Consider the following 371-nt stretch of genomic DNA (forward strand, 5'->3'; position numbering starts at 1 on the left):
AAACCTACAGACCCATCCAGAGCGACCCTTCGGCAAATCCCTCTGCACTATAACCAAATAGTCTCACATCACGTCTAGACCTCGGGGTCCCAACACGCACAGTGCTGCTCTGCGGGGGAAAGCACTGCATCTCTGTGGGAAAAGCAACGTGCCCTAGGACAGGAGGTACAAACGGAGGCCCCCTGGAGCGCTGGAACCCAGGCGGGTTTCAGCCTGGTGGCGAGGCGGAACAGCCCTCGGAGCTCTGTGACACCTCCGCTGTGTCATAAAGCACTGCGCAGCCCCGAGAAGGGTGGCAGAGGCCCCGGGGTTGCTCAGAGTGGCTGCGTATGCCGGACAGCCCGAGGGTGGCTGCCTGAACCCAGTGCAGG

The sequence above is a fragment of the Aptenodytes forsteri genome, unplaced genomic scaffold (genome assembly GCF_000699145.1).
Source record: "Aptenodytes forsteri isolate BGI_AS27 unplaced genomic scaffold, ASM69914v1 Scaffold84, whole genome shotgun sequence".
NCBI classification, from domain to species: domain Eukaryota; kingdom Metazoa; phylum Chordata; class Aves; order Sphenisciformes; family Spheniscidae; genus Aptenodytes; species Aptenodytes forsteri.